This window comes from Pseudonaja textilis, chromosome 13, assembly GCF_049901715.1.
Source record: "Pseudonaja textilis isolate UNSWEBS1 chromosome 13, rPseTex1.2, whole genome shotgun sequence".
Taxonomy (NCBI): domain Eukaryota; kingdom Metazoa; phylum Chordata; class Lepidosauria; order Squamata; family Elapidae; genus Pseudonaja; species Pseudonaja textilis.
Window position 1 is genome coordinate 4,233,276 of NC_142002.1, and position 25,182 is coordinate 4,258,457.

The 25,182-nt window shown below is 40.7% G+C and overlaps 1 long non-coding RNA gene across 1 annotated transcript; it reads left to right on the top strand.

The window, feature by feature from the left end:
- Positions 1–4,859: 4,859 nt before the first annotated feature.
- Positions 4,860–23,226, top strand: LOC148124713 (uncharacterized). Its single transcript, XR_015745125.1, has 3 exons — positions 4,860–4,978; positions 20,122–20,357; positions 23,200–23,226. It is a non-coding gene; the product is annotated as an uncharacterized LOC148124713 (long non-coding RNA).
- The last annotated feature ends 1,956 nt before the right edge of the window (positions 23,227–25,182 follow it).

Sequence of the window (25,182 nt, forward strand, 5' to 3'; positions counted from 1 at the left end):
AATACTTCCACTTCAATCTAATTTATTTTTACACATACATGTTTAGAGGGAACTGTCATTTTTTAAAACAACAACAACAACTCTGTATCACTGAAGTAGGGAAGATAACCAGAGAGCAAGTGATTGTTGTTCCAACGGCTGGTTTCAAACCTCTTCCAAATTATCAGTTATTAGCAGATTTATATGATGTAATTTATAAATCTGCTTAGTTGGATTGCTTAAACACCATGTGGACTTTTCTTTATTTCTTTTTTAAAACTATCATTGTACAATTGTGTGTGTGTGTATTTGACTTCTGGCCGACGACCATTAATTATAAAGATTGATTGATTTGGCTCTCCCTAACTGAATTTGAACAACATTCAAAGCTCGGTTAGTTTTAATACTGAAGGGGATTGTTGGAATTTAATATGTTACATACGCCAGTCTATTTGCTCGGTTAGTGGGCTAAATCATTGCATAAACTGTAGCAATGGGTTGATTCAGTTAATCGGGTTAATCATATCACATGAACTTATCTTTTAAAACAGAGTTTGGCCAATTATCCTTTCTTAAAAAGAAACAAAACTAAACCAACTTCAAATGAAGAATTAATGCAAGCCTTGTAACACAGAAGGGTTTTTTTTAACAATATGATTTCTCATGAAAAGCACTTTCCCATCCTAACCAGATATGATGGATGGCCTGTACGGAAGGAGTGTTCCAGATTTACTATCACAGAACATTGTAATGATTGTCAGCCTTTAATTAATAATAAAATATGTAATGAATCCACCCTACCCATCCCTTTTTATGAGATAAAATATCTGCAAAATAAAGATGCTTTTGTTCTCTCCGGCTTTCATGAAAATTTCATTCTCTTTCTTGCGGAAAAATATTCCCAGAAGATTAGGGGGTATTTTTTTTCTTCCTTCCCCTCCAATTTTTAATTTGTTTAGTTTTATGGAAGCCCTTTCCATGAACACATATAACAGGAGATTAGAACCTTCCTTCTTTTAAGAACCATGACCATGTAAGGGTCAGAGGCTGTGCACTATTATGATAACTTTTGCTGATCATTGGCCCAATAAAAATGATTGATTGATTGATGGGTAGCTATTCTTATACAAAGTATGATGAAGAAAAACCGGGCCAATGGAGGTAAACATGAGGAAAAGTGTGTTGTGTTGGCATCTGATGACCACTGAAATGTCCTTCCAATCAAGTTCCAAGAGAAATCTTGGCCCTCATTTCCCTTGTTCTTCACTAATGGGATGCCAAATTATAGAGTTGGAAGGAACCCTGGAGGTCTTCTAGTCCAACCCCCTGCTTAAGCAGGAAACCCTATACCATTTCAGACAAATGGTTATCCAACGTCTTTTCTAAAACTTCCAGTGTTGGAGCATTTGCAACTTCTGGAGGCAAATTGTTCCACTGATTAATTGTTCTAACTGTCAGGAAATTTCTCCTTAGTTCTAGGTTGCTTCTTTCCTTAGTTAGTTTTTATCCATTGTTTCTTGTCTTGCCTTCAGGTGCTTTGGAGAATAGGTTGACCCCCCACTCTTCTTTGTGGCAACCCCTCAAATATTGGAAAACTGCGATCATGTCCCCCCCGCAAGTTCTTTTTTTTTTTACTAGACTAGACATATCCAATTTCTATTCATTCATATTCATTCTTTGTCTGTTTTAGCATCCAGCCCTCTAATCATCTTTGTTGCTCTTCTCTGCAGTCTTTCCAAAGTCTCAACATATTTTTTACATTGTGGTGACCAAAACTGGATGCAGTATTCCACGTGTGATCTTACTAAAATAAAAAATAATAAAAACGCATCTTACTATGAATTACTGGGTGGAAAAACAAGAAAGCAACTATTTTGAAAAGTAGAACGAATGTTTTGACAGACTTCGGCAGTCTTGGAAAACAGGCAAGAGAGATTGGTATGAGCTGAACATGCCTTCAAGTACCACCTAGAAAAGTCATTTATTTACTGGGGATGTCTGGATTTGCTACTCTTGGCTTTGTTTGATTCCAGTTGTCAAAGTGGTTTGAGTTGCCATGTTTATTTTTGAATCAGAGAACTGAAACACTCTGTCTCAAGGATTCTCATCAATGTGTGGAGGCCAATTTCATTCAAATAACTACTTCCTCCAGAGGAAAAAAAAACTTGCTTTTCCCCTAAAAATAATCTAAGGAGAGAGACGAGGGGGAAAAAAAAACAAGTTTCAAACTTTTCATTCAAGAAGCTTACAATGTTTGTAGATATTATTAGAATCAAATAGTTTTCCAAAAACTCTCACTCTGAAAGAAAGACAGAGTTGGGATGTTCTTTTTGAAGTCAAGCTGTTATGCACAGTGGTGCTTTGCCTTCTGTTGTAGGAATGAAAGTAAGAGATATTATTAAAGGAGAATATTTGTAGCTTAGTGTTGACATGAGGGGTCTTTGATGTTCTCTGAGCTTGGTAGTTTTCTTGCAGATGTTTCATTACCCAACTATGTAACATCATCAGTGCTTGTAAGGGGTGTGGTTTGCTGACACTTTATATTCTGGTGGGGGTGGCCTTAGAGATTCTTTGGTTGGGCTGTTTACTGTTGGCTCTTTGGCAGTTTCTTGACTGGGACCTCATATCCTTGATTGCTGGTCTGATCTTAACCTTGGAGTTAACCTATACTGATCTGGGTGCTGATTGCTGGTAGAAAGGTGCTGGAGATTTTTTGTTCCCTTCTGGGCTGGTTGATTGTTTCTTTCATATAGTCTATGGGTCTTGTTAATGTCTATGTGTCTATTGAAGGCTGATGGAAATAAGTGAAGCAATTATTGCTTTTTGCTTAAATAATGGGAGAAGGATTTTGCTTAATTAATAGGAGAAGGTTCAAGGCAGCAATTTCTGATAGATATCTTGGGTCATATAAAATTGAATAGAAGAGGGAATTTAGATGCATCAACTGGACCACTTTGGTCTCCGTGCATTCAATGGTTCCATGTGCCAGAAGCCTATGCTTGTATCCATGGAACATGTGTGAGCAGCAATCTGCGTGTTCCATTTCTCTCTCTTCTTCTTTTAATGTGAAAAAATGTAAGTTGGAGTGATGCGACCTGATACCCCAACAACTCTGGCAGCTATTTGGTCACCAGAGATACTGAAATACATAAACTGAAGGAAATAATAAAACTATAATATTTATGTAATAGAATTTTACAACCATGGTAAAATTAAAACTAACTCTGTTTAATTTTAATTATGTACAAATATATCTGCAAACCAAATTAAATGCATGTCTTAATTTTGCAGTCTACATGTGGCTTTTTGGAATGTGGTCCCTGGAAGCCACTCAAAGTACATGTGTAAGCTCCTGATCCAGAAAAGCTATTCATCCGTGGAATAGCAGGAAGCCTTGAACCTGAGTATATATAACCCTCTCCAACAGGTCTACCAAAATTTTGGAATTATCTGCATACTGAAGGACAAAGATGGAAAAGAGGATCATGAATTCAGTAGTCTCAACCTATGACCATGATTTAGCCCAGAATTATGATGGTAATTGCAATCATTGTTAAGCGAGTCACCCCATGACTGTCCCTGATTTTGTTACATCTTTTGTGTAGTCATTAAGCAAACTCTGTAGTGGTTAAACCACCACAATTGTTAAGCTAATGTCTTGGATGTTTGACAAACCCTTTAAAACCCAATGGACATTTTTTTTTGCTGGAAACTGAAAATAAACCCTGGTTTCTGCATAAAATGCCAATATACACGATCATGTGACTGGAGGATGATAAAAATGGCCATCAATGCAGGTTGGTTGCCAAGCATCCAAAATGCAATCACTTAATGGGAGGATGTTGTAACTTTAGAACCAGCTCATAAATAGTTTTGTTGTTTTTTTTTATGGGGGGGTGGCCATCCTTACTTTGAGAATCATATGTTTTGTCAAGGGTTATTTGTAAATTTCCGTGTATCAAAATTGCATTGGGGCCGACCTTCATCAACTAGATTGTGTTCGCTTTAGTTCCTGGCTCAACATGGTGGTGGCTCACGAGAATTACAGTGCACCTTTTAAAACTCTGCAAGCAACAAGCTGCAAGGATTAGATGCTACAAAATGATGCAATTTGTCCTTCCTTTGCCAGCTAACTTCCCCATCACATTTAATACTGCATAATTGGGAATGGCATCTGCACCCACTAGCCCTTCAACAACCTATGGCAACGGATGACATTCCATGTTAAAAGAGGTCAGGAGAGGTCTCCCAACTCCCGTTTCTGGCAGGCAACATCTAGGCTCATAAAAACACACTGGTGGAAATAATCCGGCCAATAAATAAATTGGTAAAGATGTAGTTTTTATGCCTTACGGCATGCAACCAAAAGAAAATGGGCATCAAAATTTGATGTTATACTAAATGAGTAGAAATACATGTGATTTTAAGGAAGACCAAAACAGATGCCAAATTTGATATGATCTGATGAGACTTGCTAGGAAAGAACCATACACCTCTCAAAAGTCATCCAGACTCCAAACTTTAGAGGCATGTAAATCTTCCTTCTCCTCACATCTGTTGTTTGAAAGTAAGATGCATGGCATCGCATTCAAAAGCTAAGGTCATTGTAGCGTTTGGTTAAAGATTCACTAGAAAAATCAATAATTGTCCTACCAAGTTGTCTGCAGCTTAGATAATCTGTTAAGTGGTAAAATGGCAAGCTGTGTATTCAAGAGCCCTTGACAGTTTATGGATGTGAGAACACACACATATTGTCAGCGATGGGTGTCCTGGAAGTCTATGAACTCAGGAGGTAGCAAATTAGTAACTCAGGGTAGCAGAGTTTTGTTTAAAAAGAAGCCAAAAATACAGTTCAACAGAGAACACAGCCGGTCGGTTATCTAAGAAGAACCCACCAGCACTAGAAACGATTCAGTGTCACACAGTTATCAACCAGATGTATCCTGGATTGTCACCTGTGATGGATAGGTTCTTCCCCACAATTGATCCCGAGCAACAGGTATTTAAAGGAAGCTGACTTGGGTTTTGATGGAATCACACAGACATGAACCCAAGACGTTTTTGGTAACTTGCTAATATCTTCAAGAATTACAAACTATTTCTGGAAGGCAAAACTGGTGGTTAGCATGGAAACGAATCAAACAGAAGATTTGTAGATCAGAGCAGGTGCCAAGGGTAGGTGGGTTGTCCCTAGCAACACAAACAGATGAACTATTGAAAGAGTAAGATATGTATGGAAAGGCATTTCTTTAATTTCTTCTCAACTAGCCTGCTTTCTTTGGTTTGTCCAAATATATTACTCTCCAGACCACCCATTCCTCAACCTGGTCATTGCTGAGACTTCTGAACGTTGAAGCTTCAGAATCACATAAAGTGATAGTACCAGTGGTGGGATTCAATTTTTCTTATTACCGGTTCTGTGAGCGTGGCTTGATGGGCGTGGCAGGGGAAGGATACTGTAAAATCTCCAGTCAGAGGTGGTATTGGCCAGTTCTCTGAACTACTCAAAATTTCTGCTTCCAGTTCTCCAGAACTGATCAGAACCTGCTGAATACCACCTCTGCTTTTGGTGCTGTGGGTGCTCTATCATCATTGGAGATTTTTAAGGGGGAAAAAACTGGACAACCATTTGTCTAGATAAAATTAGGACTTGGGCAGGGGGGTAGACTAAAAGACTTTCAAAGTCTCTTCCAACTCTGTTCTATGTCCTACATCTGTACCTCTAGAAAAGATCCAGGCCCTAGAAATGGTGCCATTGTCTGTCATCAGTGAAGAAGTAAGATTCAGGAGATAATCTTGTCCTTCACTGCAGGTAGCTGAATATTTTAGCTCGACCAAGAACATATAAGCACTAAAGGAAGGCTTCACTTCTGCAAGGATTTCCTTTTTCCATTTCTTCTTAAATGATTCATGTATTAAGCCTAGTTTAGCAACTAAGATTTGAATAGATTTTGAAACAGGCATCTCAATAAAGGCAAACAGAAATATAGGAGGCTGTCAATTAAACATACTCATTTCTGAAAATAGTTTTGGGTCTGATATAATAGAGGGAAAGATAAAAACAAAAACAAATAAAAGTGATTTGGTATTTGCTATCACGACATTTCCCGTTCATAGCATTCTCTCATAGTTGGTGAAATTTTAGAAAGACAAAAAAAAAATCAGTTGTAGATATGTGTACATACATATACACATACATATTTGTGTGTGTGTGTGTGTATGTGTGTGTATTCGTGTGCATAATCAGTTAAGTGACTTGATTCAAATTACAGAAACAAATGCACGTCTGTGTGTGTTGTGTGTGTGTAAGAGAGTGATGATAGATTGACTAGTTTAACTTGGAATACAGAATATGAACTGATATATACATTGTACTAATCCTATATATGTGTGTTTCTGTGTTGTTTGTCTGTCTGTCTGTCTGTCTGTGTCCATCATCTCTCTCTCTCTCTCTCTCTCTCTTCATTACATCTGCCTAGATTCTAAGCCCCCTAACAAGAGATTAAAATAATCAATTCAGATTTGTTACACCAAAACAAAACAAAACAATTTTTCCATAATGTGTAGGCTGAGCTTTAGGATTATAATTTCACTCAGAGATGAGCGAAGGAATTTCTGGTATGAGTTTAAGCTAGCTTAATATAACCTTTTTTTTTTCCAGGGCTGTTGGGGTGAGTAAGACAGTTTGGTCTAAAACAAGATACTCTCCTTTCCAATCTCCTTTTTCGCAGGCTAAGTGAGTTCAGGAGAGAAGTAAGATTTGAACTGAGGCAACCCAGCTGTCAGCTCACTATCTTAGTGACAGTCTCACTCTTGTCAGTTACCCCAACTTCATTCTGCATTGGAAAAAATGGCTCCTTAAAAATAACTCCCTTAAAGTCACCCTTGCAGCATAAATCTCTGGGAATGGGATAGATTTCATCAAAACAGAACTCTCAACCTTTAGTTAAGAATTGAATCCGATGCTATTTTCCTGTAATATTAGTAACATCTTCACAATGAGCTTCTCGCAAAGTTAGTCTTCAACTTGTGGCTTGCAGGAAAGTGGGGGAACAAGAAAGATCTAAGCCCACTTGTCAAAAGCTAATCGTGCTAGTTAAAACAAAACAAAAAAGGGGGGATTAATTTAATGGAATAAAGCTAATGATAAATCTGAATTAGCATTGTTCTGATTTACTTTGTGGTTTGTGGTGAGTTTGCAGACAGTAGTTAGGAAACCCCAAATGTGGTTAAAATAAGAAAGAAGAAAGCATGTTTCTTAAAGCTTGGGATTTTAATACTAAGCACAAGAATTCCCTTTGTGGTCTTCGGAGGTAGGAAACGGAGGGGGCGTTTTCTTGAGTTAATTTGAATGATAACATGTTTTGACAGGGAAATTGGTTTGGATGTATGTACTTAATCTGCAAAAATCCTGAACCGGAAGCCAGAACGGGTGACTTGCAGTAGGTGTTCAAAAGTAGAAGCTTACAAGTTTTGCTCTGAAGTCAAGACGTTGGGCTAATTTTTTCTAAACTCCACCCCCCGCCTTTTTTATACACTGGGATTTTGGGGGTATTATTCTGATACCCTTCAGGAATTATTATTGGGCACCATTTAATGTTGATTAATGGAATAAAGTAAAATAAATATGGTTTATCTATCACATAACATTTTAAACTTCCTCCCTCCCTCCTTCCCTCCTTTCTTTCCCTCCCTCTCTCCCTTGCTCCCTCCCTCCTTTCTTCCCTCCCTCCTTCCTTCCTCCCTTCCTTCTTTCCTTCCTTCCCTCTCTCCTCCCTCCCTCCTTCCTTCCCTCCCTCCCCTCTCCCTCCCTCTCTCCTCTTCCTTCCTTCCTTCCTTCCTTCCTTCCTTCCTTCCTTCCTTCCTTCCTTCCTTCCTTCCTCCCTTCCTCCCTCCCTCCCTCCCTCCCTCCCTTCTTCCCTCCTTTTCATCATCCTTCCCTTCTCCCTCATTCACTTTCCCAATTTATCTTTCTTCCTCTTCCTTTCTCTTTCTTGTTCACTTCACTTTTTCCCTTTCCTTCCCTTACTCTTTCTCTCCTTCCTTTCCTCCCTCCTCACTTTTAGGGATCCTTCGCTATTTTCATCTGCTGCCCCTTGAAAAAGTTGGGTGATGGGATGGCTATTCTGGGCAGAAAGTTGGCAATAAATATATGATTTTTTTTAAAAAAAAATAGTTGGATACCACGGATGAATCGTTGGGACTGATGGATAAATACCCACTGAAATGGCAAGTTCAAGGGAGCTTCCAAGAATCTGTGAGCAAGATAATAAATTGCCCAATGAATTCTGCTTTCAAAGTTTACCCATTCTGGTTAGAAAGGCAGACACGGAGAATCTGGATGATATCTGTGTCTTCCCCCATGGTTTTAGTGTGATGGATCCCTTTACCCAGCAAAATTATTGTTCCAAATGAAAATAAATACGTTGGCAAAGAACTTCTTGTTACCCGGAGTTGCTTGAAAGGATCATTTGGAGATAGAGAAACTATCGCCTCCTCCTCTTCCTCTCCTCCTCCTCCTCCTCTTTTAATGCAACTATAAGTTAAAAGATTCCAAAGCTGTTAAACTTGCCTCCCTCCCATGTGACTTTCCAGTATGCAGCAGCAAAGACGTTAATACACTTTGCACATGTTAGAGAGAAACAGGTGGCCGCTAACTCCCTTCCCCCCCAGGCCTGAACCTCCTGAAATCTTTGCTTTTCAAACCAGCGGCCCTGGTATTTCGGGATTCGTGCTACCTTCCCCCTCCAGCCCTGACTGACAAGCTAATCAGCGGGCTGGAGAGCCCCCGAAGGTATTGATTCCAGTGTAACAGAACACCCTCTATCCACCCACCCTGCCCCATCCCCACCCCAGTCAATGGAACAGCAATGAAATGGTTCAGCAGAGAAGAAAAGAGAAGCCGAAGATGGTGGGAGCAACTTAGAAGAAACTTGCTTGCTGGCTGCACGGCAGGTATGAAAAGCTCTTGGGAAGCAAGGTTGAGTAGACAAGTTATTAAAAGAAGAGGGTGGGGGCAGAAACCCACAAAGCTAGCCACGGGGAGCCTAGTTTGTCTGCTTAGAGCACACAGTGAGGCATAGGCTGAAAGAAAAAGGGAGAGAGTATTTGGGGCAATCCAAGGAGGCCTATGTGGGTAGTGGGAAGAAGGTCTTCACCCAACCTAGCACCACTGATGGTTCTCCTCCAGCTTGTTACTCTACACTCATCGCTGTAAGGAAGAGTCCAGGCTGCTATGGGGACACCATGGCGACACTCAATGTCTTGACAGGAGGACTCCCTTGCTGTCCAGATACGTCCATATGGAAAGCAAGCTGGAGAGAGCTCCATTTGAAGGCTCATTTTGTAGCCCTTCTACTTAAGTGCACTGCCGGCAGTAGTGGTATGCTACCAGTTCAGGCTGGTTCAGGCTGGTTGGGGCAAACTGGTAGTAAAAAAAAGCTACTGGTTTGGCCATACCAGTTCCTCCAACAATCAGCTGGGAGGATAAAAGAAGCGAAAAGCACCTGGGCAGGTGGGAAGGTCACTCCTGGCCTTTCATTTCTTCTTCCTCTCAGCTGATTGGCACAGCACACTTTAGGTGCCCACATGTGCTATGTAATATCACCCAAACGGTAGTAGCACCGGTAGGAACCCACCCCTGACTGCCGGTCATGAGAATATTATGCCTTCAATGGAATACATCCCATTCCAGGTCTGTAGAGATAGTCCTTGACTTATGTCCATCACTGAACCTAAAATTTCTGCGGCTAAGTGAGGAAATTTGTTAAGTGACTTTTTTTCCCCATTTTTATGACTTTTCTTGGCACATTTGTTAAGTGAGTCACTGAAGTTGTTCCATTAGTCACACAAATGTTAAGTGAATCTGGCTTCCCCATGGACTTTGCTCCCCAGAAGATCCACAAATGTCATAAATATGAGTCAGAGATCAAACATCCGAATATAAATCACATGACCATGGGGATGCTGCAAAGGTCATATGTGCGAAATACAGCCATAACTCACTTTTTTCAGTTCCGTTGTAACTTTGAATGGTCACTAAGTGAACTGTTTGTAAGTGGAGGACTAGCTGTAATTTCTTTTCTTGCTGAGATGTACAGGCTGGTCCTACTGTGCGGTAAACATCAGCAGGTTGTCTCAGGGAGCAGAATTGAAGGAGAGAGTTAAAGATTTTGGTTGGAAATCTTGACCCGCTTCAGGTTAATACAAATGATACTTTTGGAAATTCATTGTGTTCCCCCCTCCCCATGGTGGGTTTCAAAAATTTTTTACCACCAGTTCTGTGGGTGTGGCTTGGTGGGCGTGCTTTATGTGCACGCAGAGGGTTTGCTCCTAACCTTCTCCTGTAATCCTGCACTCTCCCTGTGTCTTCATGCGAAGCAGCTGAGCTTGAAAACCAGGAAATAAAGACCAGTATAGAGCCAGGGTAGGCAGCAGGGCCCAGCAGCTGATCATCGGAGCGAACTGGGCCGAACCGGCAGAATACCACCACTGCTTGGGGCACAGCAACATAAATAGGAAGCAGCAGTTCCCAAACATCTGAATTTTGAATCGGGGGATCATGGGGATACTGCAAAGGCCATCATTGAGAAAAATGGTCATAAGTCACATTTTTCAGTGGCGTTGTAACTTTGAATAGTCATTAAATAAACTGTTGTAACTTGAGGACTGCCAGTCATCATGCTGATCACATGAGCATGGAAATGGTCCCAGCTGCTGATCGTCAGAGCAAACTGGTTTGCTTATATATGAACTCGGAGCTACCAATTCGGCCAAACCGGTAGAATACAACCACTGTCCGTCCCCCCAACTTTTATTATCCAGCTTTGATGTTTGAAACTGGGCCATCTGTCTTGCACCATCAAATTGATCTAAATCTAGGATTTCTTCCTTTTGTGACCCTCCCAAAGCTTCTTTGCATTGAGAGGGCTTTGACTTTACCCATCTCTGCATCAGAAGGCCATACCTTTTGTAGACCAAGGGATGGTTATGAGTCTACTTGTATTTGTAGCAGAAGGCCATCCTTTGGGTAGGCCATGGGATATCTATGGACTTAAAATAAACAAAGATACTTCCTTCTGATTATCCCCGCCTCTTCTGACCCGTTCTTAGACTCTAAGAACATCTAAGAAACTTAGAAAGGTGGTAAACTGCAGCTCTACAACAAAATATTAACCTGTCCTATCATTTTGATCTCTAAAAATAAGTTTTTAGCTCTAGAGCCTTTATCTACATCCTCTATGATGAAGTATCCTTCTTAAATGGGAGTGATTGCACTTGGAATATTGCATCCAATTTTGGCCACCACGATATAAAAAAGAGATTGAAAGCCTAGAAAAACTGCAGAGAAGGACAACAAAGATGATTAGAAGACTGGAGGCTAAAACATATCAAGAAGGGTTGCAGGAAATGGGCATTTCTAGTCTACTGAAGAGAAGGAATGATGGCAGGCTTCCAATATTTGAGGGGCTGCCACAAAGAAGAGGGGGTCAAGCTATTCTTCAAAGCACCCGAGGATAGGACAAGAAGCAAGAGATGGAAACTAATCAAGGAGAGAAGCAATCTGGAACTAGGGAGAAATTTCCTGACAGTGAGAACAATTAATCAGTGGAACAGCTTGTTTCCAGAAGTTCTGTTGCTCCATCCCTTTAGGTTCTTAGGAAGAGAATCATTAGCCTGAAATGGTATAGGCTCTCCTTTTTGAGTAGAGGGTTGGACTAGAAAACCTCCAAGGTCTCTTCCAACTCTGTAATTATTTTACCCTGATAAAGAGTAACTTGAGGAAGGGCAGCAGTTTAGAAGAAATGATAAAGGTGAGCTCCACCATTTTGTCCTTGTTCGAATGCAAACTGTGGGCACCATTTTGCGAATAAGGTGAATAAAGAAATGTTAAAACCATTATATATGAAGATTCCCAAAAGTTGCCTGCTCCCAAATGAAGCCCCTTTCCAGGATGTTCTTGAATTTTGAGTCAACTTCATCACCCAGTTTTTCTTCCATTCTCCTCTCAGGTACTTTGTCTTTTGAGTTACAAATACAATTAAGGCCTGGGGTGGGTGGGGATGAGAAGACAAGCAATATGCTTCTGATTACACATATGAGAAAATATTAGTCACACAGGCAATTAACCACACAGAAAAGTTGGTTAATTTTTCATTGACACTAAAGGGGCTGACTTGGCACATAAAGTATAACTGACAAAATTGGCTGTCTTAGGAAAGTTTAGGAAACATTCATTCATCAATTAGGACTGGCTGCACTTTTATAAATTTGCCTGAAGAAAGGGAATTCCTCCCCCACCAACCCTACTGCAAATCTGTCTTTGTCGGTATGGCATGCTTTCATGGGTTGTTTTTCTTTTTTTCCTTTCTGTGCAAGTTTTAGTTTTTTTTCATAACGGGAGGTTATTAAATCCATTGCAGTTCTTCCCAGTTCCTTACACCAGTCTTGATGGCTGCTAGTTTACACAAGGAGTGGGTTAGCGGGCAGTTTTGTTTTGCTTTTTCTGTTTTGTAGACTTCCAACTCATGCTATTGTGGATTCAATCCATGTTGCCACTATTGTTTTAGATTTATATGGCTGCCCAATTTGCAAAACAAAAAAAAAAACTCTGAGCAACTTACAGTTGGAAGCAAGAAATGAACAATGCAATTATTGTTGGTATTGTTATGTGTGCATGTAAAAGATGAACATTGTCTATGACTATAAGTATGCTAGTATAATGAATATGATTGTAAATAAGCTAATATAACTATTAATATTGCTATAATTACTAGGGATGTTATTATTATCATGATTACTATATCTGTGGCTTTTTTGGTAAAATGAAATGCCTGCACAATATATTGTTTTCAAAATATTTATATATAAATAAAAAAGACTAAAAAAAAACCCCAATGCAATGCAACAAAATCTAAAAGGCAATACTTTCAGAACACAGAAAGAAGAGGATGGCAGGATAACAGAACTAAATAAATAAATAACACAAGCAGTTGAAGCCAGTCAAGACGTCTCTTGGGTGCTGTGGCCTGATGGTTAAGGTGCTGAAAGGTTGGCAGTTCAAGACCCCAAGCATTGCATGACTGGGTGAGCATCCTGTCCTCACCCCAGCTCCTGTGAACCTAGCAGTTCGAAAGCATGCAAACATGAGCAGATAAATAGGTACCACTTCAGTGGGAAGAAAACAGCATATTCTGTGCACCTTGGTATATAATCAACATCTTCGGCAATGTTTAACTCCTTTACCTAGGAAATGCAGATGAGCACTGCCCCCTAGAACCGGACATGACTGGACAGGATCAAAGGACTCAAAATCTCATAATCTCTTATTCTTGCTATAGTTAAACCAATGTCTGTTTTTCCTCATCCTGAGTGCCCCAATCTCCAGATCCTGGGAGGAGACGTTGATAACATCACTTGGTTGGCCCAGTTAAGGGATGTATCATTGGGTATCACTAATCTGATCTATCTATATCTATCTATCTATCTATCTATCTATCTATCTATCTATCTATCTATCTATCTATCTATCTATCTATCTATCTATCATCTATAACTTCACTTCTATCTAAAAGCGAAATCTCCAGAACCATAAAGCCTACAAACTTGAAATTTGGCACCTATGTTCTTCTTCTTTCAGTTTCCAAACAGCCCTCAACTCTCTCACACACTGCCAGGATGCTAACCAGATGAATACAGATGGATGCTGGTAGGCAGAGGCACAATTTTTTCCCCTTATTTTCCTCCCCAAAAACCCAGCCCGATCACATAGTTTCGTAGCGAAGCACGGGTGTAGAGCTAGTGATGGAATAAGGATGGAATATCTTACCTCGCAGTTCCATGTAGATCAGTGTTTTTCAATCTTGGCGGTCTGAAGATGTGAGGACTTCAATTCTCAGAATTCCTCAGTCAACATTCTGTCTGGGGAATTCCAGGAGCTGAAGTCCCTACCCCTTCAAGCCGCCAAAATAATAATAATAATAATAATAATAATAATAATAATAATAATAATAATAATAATAATAATAATCCCATGGCTGCATATGTCAAATAATAGCAGAGAGGCCAATTCCTGCAATGCCATATTCTTATTTGCCCTTTTGCTTTGTGCAGATAATTTCCGTGGTGTTTCTTCCCAAATCATTATGTTTTGAAGCATCCCTTTCATGTATCTTTGTGAAGGGCTTCCTTTCATACCATATAGCAAAAGGCACTGAGAAATTCAGGAAAAAAATGTGCATTTCAAAGGATAATTGATCGATCCGAGAGTGGCACTGGATAAATTTGCATTGAGGTGAGGATTCCTCTCCTTTCCCCCGACAACCTCCTCCCTCCCCAGTCCCCCCCTCCCTTAACTGGCATTGCTGGAGGAATATTCTCTCTTTCATTTTTCTTTCAGCACAGAGATGGAGTCCATCTTTCTGAGCTGAATGCCGATAGAAGCCAGTTTCCTTTGCAATCAGCAAGCTTGTAAAAGAGACTTTACTGTTGGCTTTAGATTAGCAGTGAAGTCAGTGCTGGCCTGGCTACCAACAGCTGTTAATAGCTCTCCCTGGCTGTTGACAGGCATTAATAAAAACCTAATCTGAGGAAATTATGAAAAACCTCCTCATTATGCAATCTGGTTTATGTTTTGGCATGTGCCAGGAGTTGGCTGCTTTTCAAGGGAAACCACCAGTTTTAGCTTCTATTTATTTTACTTCTTGGCTAGGGTTCAACAAGCTACGCTGAGAGTCTGGATGAAATGGGTTTCTCAACTTCTCTAACCCTGTTGATAGTAACGTAGGCCATTTCAGGAAGGTCAAGCTCTGAGTTTGCAGAATTTGGTCTTAGAACTCAACAACCAGAGTCGGAGATCAGAGGTGGTATTCAGCCGATTCCGACCAGTTCTGGAGAACCGGTAGTGGAAATGTTGAGTAGTTCAGAGAACTGGCAAATACCACCTCTGACTGGCCCTGACAACCCCATCTATTCTCAGCTTCCATTGAGTCCCAATTGATTGGCTGGGTCTTTTGTTGCCCTGCACAGGAGAACAGAGTTGGAAAGCAGGTTAGTGGGATGGGGGAGGAATGGGATTTTGCAGTAATCTTCTCCAAGAGAGGGGAGGGAATGGAAATTTTGCAGTATCCTTCCCCTGTCACGCCCACCAAGCCATGCCACGCCCACCAAGCCACGCCCACAGAACTGGTAGTAAAAAAAAAATGAATCCCACCACTGGTCAAGACATTGGTCACCCAACTGTGAACCTTCTCCAGACTGACCCAGATAAATAGACTTCCACTTCTAATCCTGGAACTGGCAGGGGCTTTATTGAAAACTCTGAAAATCAGTCCAGAAATCTGGTGGGGCAGCCAGATTGGGAAATACTAAATTAAACTACACCATACTCCTGAGCATATTCTGAATCCAATAGTTGTCCTCCAGCGATAGGACAACATATTCTGTCTCACCTAAAGCTGCTTGCATTTTACACCTGGATAAAAGAGATTGGGATAATTATTTTCGCTGCTCTTTTTATATCGTTGATTGTGGAATTGTTTCTAATCTACTGCAAATACCTCTGGATTACTTAATTGCTTCCTTAAAATAGCAATAAATTAGTCAAATCCCAGTTAAGACTGAGTGTAACCTCAGATGTTTACCTTAAAGTTCCATTTTAATAATGTGTCTATATATATATATATATATATATATATATATATATATATATATATATATATATTAATAGCAGTTTCTTGCTATTGGTATTGGTCGGGGCCCAATAACCATTAATCAGAGGCAGTTTTGTGTAGTGCTTAACGACTTCAGGAAGACGCTCAAAGACTCTGAGTTTTAGTCCTCCCTTAGGCACAAAACCTGCTGGGTAATCCTGGGCCAGTCACTTTCTCTCAGCCCTAGGAAGGAGGCAATGGCAGACCACTTTTTCCCAAGAAAGCTGCAGAGATTAGACGGGGAAGTGATTTGAAAGGCCCAAGCAAACAAACACAAACAGCGGTTAAATCTTCCTGAGGTGATTTTAACATCCATCTTCGCATGTGAAAATGAACCCCTCAGCAAAAATAGGTGGACTTCAAGCTGTCCTCAAGCCCTAATTAAATTACTATGATTTTGAAATCTTTCAGAAAACCAGAGGCAATGATCCCATGAATGCCAGTTTTCCTAGCTGATTTTTTCCCCCTTCTTTGCAAGATGAAGAGGATTTTGGAGAAATTCTCATAGATACAATGGGTTTTCTTACACTTCATCCTTTGCACAAAGGTCAAGGTGTACGTGCAAATATCCTGCATTTCACTGTCTATCCATTTCTGTGCTTCTCTGTAACCTCCCTGACTTCCCTTGCCTTCCCCTCAGCCTCAGAAAAAGACATTAGGGGGAAAAAAGGTTCCTTGATGGGGCTTTAAGACCAGCATCAGGGTCCTGGCTAATGACGGTTTTATCCTTGAGAAAATGACTCTTTCCTCTTGAGAAATTCTGAGGAATCATCTCTGTCCTCGAGTTTATTGGAAAAAATTGAAAGGTCATTTGTACCCAACTCTATACCCAATCTTCAGGTGGATTAAACATATGGACTCACACAGAGAAAATGTAATATTCTGGAGTCAGTCTCCAAGGCTGGCACAGGAAGGAATCTCAGTATGGGTTTAAATTCCAGTTAATTAATCACCCTGGAAGAAGGAACACTGACCTAGTTAGATGCAGGCCATGGCAAAGTTTTCTACAAGATCCCTTGGGTTAGATGAGAGTCGCATGAAGATAATTCTCTGGTTCTCCTGGTATGAATGAGAGTTGTTTTGACCTGGGAATTCTGAAGCATCTGTCCTTTGTGATAAGGTAAGCTTTACTGCACGATGATGCTCAGTGCTACTTCACTTACATATCGTTCAACAAACACAGCAAATTCTCTATTACGATACTGCAGTGTTCCTCCACCTTGGCAATTCTAAGCTGTGTAGAACTTCAGCTCCCAGGATTCCCTATAGAATGCCAGAAATTCTGGACAAATAGAGCCATAAATTTACCTGCTCCTTGCTGACACGAAATAATAAAGTTTGAAATAATAAAACCTAACTGGATCTGTGTGGATGGCAAGTGCAATTCTTACTAAGTTGCAGAATTAGAGACCAAAATGGTTGGAAGTTTGGCGATTTTAACCAAATCTGCAGGTCTCCCTTTGCCTCTTTGATTATGGTGATCTTAACGTGGCGCTCTTAACACGTGGACGACATCCAACTTTATTCCTTTCAATACTTCAGAGTTTCTCAAACTCAATCTCAGCAATTTTAAGATTAACAGGATGCTGGCTGGGCGATTCTGGGATTGGAAGTCCAGACAGCTTGAAGTTGCCAATGTTGAAAAACATCGATTTAACCATTGCTCCTACAGATAGGAAATGAGTTGTTGGAAGTTCTCTGACCATGAGGTCGACTGGGGAATTCTGGTAATTGAAGTCTACTCAACTGAAAGTTGCCAAGGTTGAAAAACACACTGCTGTACTACATTGTTTTACATGTCTTTATTATGCATATATGCACATTTAAGAAACACCCACACTCACACACTGAGACAAACACACACACACACACACACACACTAAAATACTAGTCTCTGGAAGAAAGGAAACCCCATGCTGACAAACCAAGAAAAAAAAATTCATCATCATCAACAACAATACACCCCACCCCCCCACCAGAAACAAGCACTTGATGTAATAAAGTCAATTTAAAATTTGTTCCACCAATCTTTTGCATCTGTAATTTTCCCATTAAACGTAAATGCCCATGAGGCATGCCATTTGCATTACATTGCATTTGCAGTCTTTAAAACAAACTATAAATCCCCCTTCTTGTTTCATGTGATTGATGTTGTTGTATAAATACCACCATAAACCTCAAAGGGGGCTAACAGTGACAGTAAATTAAAGTTGTTTTTTTTTTTTAAAAAAAAGTCTGCTACCACCACCATACTTAAGCCCTTGGTCTTATGCAATTTTAGAAAAGATAGAACATCGTCAAGTTGGAAGAGGCCTTGGAAGTCTTCTAACCCAACCCCTGCTCAAGTAGGAGACCCTGTACACTTTCAGACAAATGGCCATCCAGTCTCCTCTTAAAAGCCTCCACTGATGGAGCACCTACTTCTGGAGGCAAGCTATTCCACTGATTGATTGTTCTCACTGTCCGTTCTACGCTGCTTCTCTCCCTGGTTAGTTTCCATCTACTGGTTGTTGTCCTGCCTTCTGGTGCTTTGGGAAAAAAAGTTGATTCGCTCTTCTTTTTGGCAGACCCTCAAATATTGGAACACTGCTATCCTATCACCCCAGTCGTTCTTTTGGCATTGCCCTGCTGAACTGACCTTCCTTCCACACTTTCCATCTCCCCTCCCTTTCTCCACTTCTGGACTTTGGACTTTGTTGAGGGATTCACAAAGTCTTTCTATGAGTGAGATGGAAGGTAGGAAGGAAAGTGAAATCCCTGCGGATTTTACTCTTCCAAACGTTGTGTCAGACCTGGAAGCCATATTTTAACTGAAAGCTTCAAGGCTGCCACATTTAGTGCCTGGAAATTTGGGAGGTGGGGGAATTTCATAGTGAGGTAGAACACTAGACACAACAATATCCTTTCTCTGAGAGTCAAGGACATGTTGCCCTGCACCTGGAAAGGAGTGTCTGGAGGGATGTCTCCAGTTGGGATGAAGATTTGATTGGGCCACGTGATGGACTGATGGACACAGGGGATGGATCTATGAATTTCTTTTGGGAAGGGAAAACCCAGAACTCTCAGATTTGGGTTTTCCCAGATGTGCCAATAGGACAACTCTAATTAAATGTAACTTTGAGGAAATGATTACCTCAGAGTTTATTGGTTTGGAGCTTGTTACTTGGAATGCTGACATGTTGCTGACTTACTCATCTCTGTTTTGAGGCTGTAAGCCAACACTTGCAGGGTAATGTTTCTTACCCACCAAAGTGGTATCTATTTGTCTACTTGCATCTGCATGCTTTCAAACTGCCAGATAGGCAGGAACTAAGTGAGGATGGGAGCTCACCCTGTGTCATGATGCTCGAGTCTCGAACCTGGGCCATCAGATTTCCAGCCAATAAGCCCAGTGTCTCAAACCACTGAGCCACTGCACCACCATGAGTGAAATGGGCAGTGCCTAAATTTGATAAACAAACAAACAAACAGCTTCTTGAGTAGAAAACTCTGGAACTGACTGGGTTCATGGTGTTTATTATTATTTGTTTTACTTAATCCTGGTTTTAATCCTAGCTTCTTGAATATACTGACTTAAAACACAATGCAAAATTTCTGCTTTGCAGCATCAAATGTTGATGCACCATCCTAACTATTGCAAAGTTTCTTCTTCCAAGATTTATGAATGTCAGTGGTCTTGTTCGCTCTATTTCTGTTTCTTAAATATCACCTCTGATTTTTTTATCTCCTCTTTGGACTGAGCAGGTCTTTGTGACAAGAGCACCAAGCCCTCTTAACTAAAACTTGGTTTCTTTTTCAAACCCGTGCACACCTCTCTGTAACTTCCATCTAATCCAATATAGCTCCTAGGGTGAAAAGAAATGAGCAAGTAATGATGTTTAATGCTCTGACATTTGGTTCTTTCTGGAATAATGAATGAGACACGTTTGGTCCAGTAATTCCCATGTTCCACTGTGTCATATCTTCCTATCTATGGCTGAGACTCAAAATGGTTCTTGAGTCACACTCCAAGAGAAAGGTGACAATCCTGTGAAAAGTGTCGAGGTTTGTTGTGTCAGTGTTGAAATCAACAGCCTCTTGGCTAAACTTTCACCAGCAATCAATGTTTGCCATGGAGGATCAGCAAATTATTTTACATTTTTGTATGGTGTTATTGCTATGGCTCTTTTAAAGTCAGTCGGGACTAGGTGTGGGTACATAAAGTAGATCTCGTTTGCATGATCATCAGACCAGACAACGTTCTTCCTAAAGTGAATAAGAGGCCACATGAATCTCAACATGCCATGCAGGATGATTGTATTCTACCACAAAGATAACATAGGATACTTATGAACCTACAGTGTAAACACACATGTACAAACTAATATGCATGAACACAGTCAGAAATGGTTGTCCTGAATAAATCTGCTCCATTTATCTCTTTGGCCTATAGATGCCTTTTCAAGAGGCAACTGGACTTTCTGGTTTTCTTTGAAGACATTTCCCTCCTCATCAGAGGTGGTGACTGGTTCTGGAGAACTGATAGTGGGAATCTTGCGTAGTTCAGAGAACTGGTCAATACCACCTCTGACTGGCTCCACCCCCATCTATTCTCCGCCTCCCAAGTCCCAGCTGATCGGCTGGGTCTTCTTTGGTTGCCCTGCACAGGAGAACGGAGCTGGAAAGCAGGTTAGTGGGGTGGGGAGGGAATGGGGATTTTGCAGTAACTTTCCCCTGGAGTCAGGTGGGAATGGAGAGTTTACAGTATCCTTCCCCTGCCATGCCCACCAAGCCATGCCCACAGAACCGGTAGTAAAAAAAAATTGAATCCCATCACTGCTTCTCATCCTTCTTCAGCTTCTTGGATGAGAAGCAAAACATCTTCAAAGAAAAAATAGAAAGTGCAGTTGCTAGATGGATGGATAGGTAAAGAGAGAAAGAGAGAGAGAGATGGATAGATGGATAGATAGAGAGATTGGATGGATGGACAGGTGGGTAGGTAGATAGGTAGGTAGGTAGGTAGGTAGATAGATAGATAGATAGATAGATAGATAGATAGATAGATAGATAGATAGATAGATAGATGATAGATAATGCCCACACAGCATGAACAAATGAGATGACACCACCTGCCTACCAGCCATTTGGAAACCCGCCTTCATGAACAGACGAGTACCTAACATGAAGAATGACACCAGACCCACACCCATGAGGGCCACACAAGATGCCACCACCACACTTCCACGTAGAAAGCAGACTCACACCCACACAGAAGATGAGACACGACCACGGACCAGAAACCGCACTGCAGCTGCATCACTACCCACTTCAAACCCCTCTGAGCCATACATGAAGCGAACTGACACCCACCATGAAGATGCGGTACGACCACGAACTTGAAGCCAAACAGCAGGATCACAGCTCACCAGCTCAAATTCCCCAGCAACTAACCTGAGCACAACCAAGCCCCCACCTGAACAGAACACGCCTCCAGCCAATCAGAACACGGCCAAACCCCCAACCAATCAGAACACAGCCAAACCCTCAACTAATGAGAACACACCCCCACCCAATCAGAACACAGCCAAGCCCCCACCCAATCAAGTCACACCCCACTAGCAGTTAAAGGAAGAAGCAGCTGCAAGCTCACATCACCCTGAGAAGCAAGAGCCGAAGACACAAGCCTGAAGATGATGAATGAGACTTCATCGAAACGTTGCCTAGATACTTCCAATCTTATGTGGGAGAAAACCGAATAACTAGAGAGCCACATACAAATACCTGCAAGAACCTCAGAAAACATACATATACATATACACATACATACATACATACATACATACATACATACATACATATCCTTAAATTTTCTCAGGTATTTGTATGTATGGTATTCAGCTTTGTTTGGGTATTTTCCCACGTCATTACAGTTGTACTTTTAAAGTTGTAGCAATGTTTCGGCAGAATCTCATCTGCCATCATCAGGCTTCTGTATTGTGTTTGATGATCGACTCACAGATGAACACAATACAGAAGCCTGATGATGGCAGATGAGATTCTGCCGAAACGTTGCTACAACTTTAAAAGCACAACTATAATGATGTGGGAAAATACCCAAACAAAGCTGAATACCATATTATTTCAGGCCAGCATACAGAATGGATTTCTCACCAACGCCCTTATGGTTGTCAGTTCAAGACCTGTTCCTGGCTCATGTCCTAACAAGTGGCCCACTTTTGATGAACTGTCTTCTTCTTTTTTTAAGGGAGAAAACTCACAGGAGACCATAATAATAGCTTATAGAATTATGTATCCTCCAGAATTAGCCTACAGTTTAAAACAAGAGTAGGTCATGGCAGCTGAGTTAGAAGGTCACCTGTGCCACCCATGGCCCACTTTTAAGGAATTGTTTGGCATTTTTAGCCAGAGAAAAGATGAACAACGCTGAACATTGATGACATTAATGCTAACACAGATACACTTTTGCCCACATCATGGAGACGCCCCACGTAGGCACAAATGACTCTGAAATATCTTATTTAGTAAAACAAAAACAATGCACGGAGGACTATATTTCAAATCCTAGAACTTCTCGGGAGTGGGGAAGCAATCAAAATTTATTGGAGTTTTCAGCACACTGGGAAATAAAGCCACCGAAACTCATTAGCATTGCCTATTAAAAACCTGAGTCTGGGGTACATCTCAAAAAAAGATGCCGGAGGTTGTTTTTTTTTTTTTTAGTTGCTCTGCAAACTGGCAATACAAGGGGGACTTTGTCTATTTTAAAGTATCCTTCTCTTTTGAATGGTCGACATCCCACAGTAAAAAAAATTCCCTTTTTCTTTTTCTTTCTTTTCTTCTTTTTTTTTTACAAAAAAATTATTGACTAAATTGTTAAAAACATTGGACATGGTGTGATCGTCCTGACAATCCTGTTTGTCATACATACTATAGCATAAAGTACACGTTTTATATACATTTATAGAACATTTTCTATTTCCACTCATCCGTTCTGCCAACCCTCCTATCCTTTGGTTCTAGGTCCTTCCTTTTTCCCCACCATTGATAAAATTTAATCCCATATTTTGTAGTATTCTGTTCCGTCTTCTATTTCTAAAGTTAATTTGTCCGTTTGCCTCTTGAAAAAGCACCCTTGGGACAACCATGACCTGTATGACTGACAATCTCCATAGACATCATTTTCCATCATTTCCTGTTCCTCTCCTTGTGAAGCTGGCACCTAATGATCATTGGAATCAATGTTGGTTCCTTCTCCTCAAGGTTGTGCTCTTTCCTTCTGAATTTTCCATGACAAACAGAATCTCTTTGAATGAGTGAGAATCTGGGTATTTTCCAGATTAACACGGTGCACCACTGTGTGTTTTAGATGTTGCTATGAAGTATATGATGAATATTGGATATTGGTAGTTGAGCTGGTCTATGAAATTACGAGTACCAAAATCCGTCTTGCTGTTTTTCAGAAGTTTTCTTCCCCTGGAGGTTCAATTTTCCTCAATTCTCCATTTCTCAGGCTCTTGTCTTTTGTGTTTCTCTTGGGGGTGCCTCGGAGCTCACTTTATGGCATGGCAAAAGTATTACTGCTGCTGTTGTGATTTCTGAACACATCTTTCTACTACTTTGAAGCTCCCTCGTTCCCAATCTGAAGAAAGAACCACCGGAGGAATTCTCTTATAATGTTTTCCCCTCGAGAATTAATAAAAACCTGAGAAGAAAGGAAGGGTGCAGGTGTTCAGATAAAACACTGCCTACTGTACAATTAAACCCATGAAAGAATACCAGTGCTATCATTTGTTGGAGAATCAAAAATTGATATCTTACATCCTGTATAAATACAAATTTCCCTCAATCTCAAATGAAGGAGAAAAAACAAAGAGTCAATTTTTTTTGTCCTTGCCTCTTTGGGTTATGTGTAAATTGCTTTTCTTCTTGCAGCCCTTGTTTCTGTTGGTAGTGTTGACGATGACAATAGCAACAACAACAACAACAACAACAATAATAATAATATCAACAGTGTACCATTTAATCAGTGGATGCAGCAAAATTTCACAAACTATCTAGAACATCATAACCGAGTTTCTAAAATCATTCACTGGAAACTGTGCCAAAAGTTTGGATTTGAGTATAGCAACAACTACTGGGAATATCAGGTTGAGAAGGTTCTGGAGAATGAAAAAGTCTAGATCTTGTGGGACTTCAGAATTCAGACTGACAACCACTTGACCCACAACACACCTGACATAACAATAGTAGAAAAGAAAAAGGTTTGGTTCATTGACATTGCAATACCTGGTGATGCACGAATTGAAGACATGCAGTAAGAAAAAAAAAATCACAAAATATCAGGATTTACAAATTGAAGTTGAGCTACTTTGGAAAAAGAAATCATGTGTTATCCCAACTGTCATTTGAGCCCTTGGAGCAACACCTAAAGGGCTACCTCGCTATTTGGAAATTCTGAATTTATCAAACTTGAATACCCTGATTCTACAAAAATACCACCCTACTTGGAACAGCTTATATCCTCCGATGTTACCTTGACAGTTCCTAGGTCCTTGATTAGGACTTGAATTGTTGAGCTACCAACCAGCCCCAAAGGCTGTGAAATAATAATAATAATAATAATAATAATAATAATAATAATAATAATAATAATAATAATAATAGAAAGCAAAGGTAGTACCAACAGTAATAAGGAGCTTCGGTGCAAACCCAAAACAAATGGAGCACCACTTGAACCATTCGTATTGACAAATTCACCATCAGTCAATTGCAAAAGGCAACTTAGCTCAGAATTTACTTCCCTCCTGTGATCATACTCTTAAGACCATCAAATATGTACATCTGCCTATCCCAAGTTCTTGGGAAGGACTTGATAGGTAGACAAAGACGCCCAATCCAGTCTGAATGACTGTGATGAACCAACTTGAACACCATTGGTATTGACAAAATTGTAATCAATCAATTGCAAAAGGCAGATTTATTCGAAATAGCTTATGTCCTGCAACTATCTCTTTCAAGAGAATGGACTGGCTTGAACGTCACCCCTCTTACTTTTTGGTTTAGGCAGGATTTGAACTCACAATCAGCAACCATTGACTGTTTGAATTTGCAAACGAAATGACTGTCTCGTGATCCATATCTACAACCTTCTCAGGGGGTTCCCACAAGCAAAGTCAATGGGGGAAGCTGGATTTATTGAACAACCACATGATTCATTTAAAGACCATGGCAAAAAATAATAATCAGATGGGACCAGGGGTGGGCTGCTGGCCCCACCCACTCTGCCCCTCCCCTCCCAGGAGTCCTTCAGGCGAATGGATGCAGTGAGTGGAAAGCCAGGGGCTTGGGGAGGAAAAAAGACTCCCAGAGAGGCCCTGGGCCGGGAGGGCCCGGAGGCTCAAAGAAAGCCTCTGGAGCCCGAGGAGGGCAAAAACACCCCCCCCACACACCGTGGTGCAGGAGGCCGACTAGGCCACACCCACCATGGCCACAC